This window comes from Pseudomyrmex gracilis, unplaced genomic scaffold (assembly GCF_002006095.1).
Source record: "Pseudomyrmex gracilis isolate BER0280 unplaced genomic scaffold, ASM200609v1 scaffold_73, whole genome shotgun sequence".
NCBI lineage: Eukaryota > Metazoa > Arthropoda > Insecta > Hymenoptera > Formicidae > Pseudomyrmex > Pseudomyrmex gracilis.
The window spans coordinates 422604-424580 of NW_018020657.1; the positions used below are offsets into that span (position 1 = coordinate 422604).

Below are 1977 nucleotides of genomic sequence, written 5' to 3' on the forward strand. Positions count from 1 at the left end.
CAAAATTATATAAATGTTTTAATGATAAAGACAAAAAAGAAAAGAATACATTTCGAATTTTATTACACCGAAAAAATTATATTCTCGTAAGTAGAAGATTTTATACTTAAAAAATCTTCTTAAAGATTTTAGATGATATTCTTCTGAAATTAAGAATATATTCTTAATTTAAGAATACATTCTTTTTCGATAGTGAGATATATATGTTTTTCTATGGAGGCTTTTTATATTCTAATCAGTATATATTCTTATCAATATTGCTATTTAGAGAATTTTTCTCTTAAAAGAAGAAACTCTTCTTGGCACCTATTTTAGTATAAAACATACTTAAAGTAAGTGGGATATCCTCAAAACAAGTATACCATTTTTTCGGTGTGTAGTCTTTAAATCGAAAAACGAAAGTTTTTGATCTTTTATTGAGAAAGACAAAACTCGCGCGTGGATTTTAAATATGTTGTTTTTATTCGGCAATCTAAACTTTTGACAAACTTTTCACGATGAACTTTCGGATGCTACTTCTGCATCTCTTGTACTTCCGGACCGGAAAATTCCAATAGCTCTTTAGACTGGTTACTAAACTGCTAAATAAACTGCAGTCCTATTATCCCGCAGCTACCTAATTACAAACGGTATGTAACTTGAAAACGTCAATGCACCGCGTCTAGTCGCGTCGCGCGTATATAGAGTAACATTCCAAAGCTCTGATTTGCGGTCAACTGTCAGATGATAGCTACGACCGTGTTGCATTAATCACGATGTTGAGGTGATGCCAAGCACACGGAAGACAAGCAAGAAGACTCCGTAAACAAGAGAATTTAGAGAGCAAATATAAACCGCTCAACACGGCAACTCCATCAATTGACTCGAGAATTACTTGTTTACTTATTATAGATATTATTATATACTTCTGTTTTTTATGAAACACAAAATTAAAGTTTATGATACGAAATAGATGTTGCTAATTAGAGACGTCAAAGTGTACACGTTTTAAAACCCATCACCTATTTGCGATATTTTTATCCACTGCACGGATATGCATTTATAAATATATGTATATATATATACAGGGTGTCCGACAATTACTTTAACATCTCTCGTAGGCAGATAGAAGGAGTAAAACTGAGTCGAAAAGTCCTGAACCATTTTTTTCTATTATTTATAATAAAGGAGTAATTATTGAGTAAATTAGGCCAATCAGCGCCGATCTTTAGCCGAACGGTCGGCGCTGATTGGCTTGATTTATTCAATAATTACTACTTTATTATACGTAATAGAAAAAAATGGTTCAGGACTTTTCGACTCAGTTTTACTACTTCTACCCGCCTACGAGAGATGTTAAAGTAATTGTCGGACACCCTGTATATATATGTGTGTATACATATATATATAATATTATTACGTAAGATCTCTAGTTAAAATGTAGATAACTGAATGTCTCCGTATATATTTCACGCTACCAATCGCCAACGCAATTTTGAAGCTATCGCCTATTCGTTGGCATCGTTATGAGGCGAATGTACGATCACACTCTGTACGCCTCGATGATATGATCGTGTTATAATCGGAATTTATGTTATATACGCGACGTTTTAGAGCGGACACTTACGAGATACAAATGAATTTGTGTTTATTGTTGTCATCGTATCTCGCGACGATAAAAGCTTTAGCAACAAGAATTGAGAATTTCTCTTGCTTCGAGATAAACTTTCTCTTAAAAACGCTTTTCTCTCCACTTTATCAGAAAACAATCGGACAAAGATTTACTTCGTTCATTTCTTTTTACTATTGTTTTATCGCAATCTTTCTGTTTCCAGCTTTCTTCCAACTATTTTGCCGACTCATCAATGCAACATGTTGACAAGAGTGTGACAATAAATTTCTTGTTTATTATATAAAACAGATTTGATATCGGAGTAACTATATAAATTAAAATATCAAAAGAAAATTATTCTCGCTCGTAATATAAAAATAAGTACT

At 32.5% G+C, this 1977-nt stretch overlaps 1 protein-coding gene across 1 annotated transcript in view; it reads right to left on the bottom strand.

The window, feature by feature from the left end:
* Positions 1 to 1977, bottom strand: part of LOC109854769 (heterogeneous nuclear ribonucleoprotein L) — a 186729-nt gene that overhangs the window by 69967 nt on the left and 114785 nt on the right. The gene's annotated exons all lie outside the window — the stretch shown is intronic.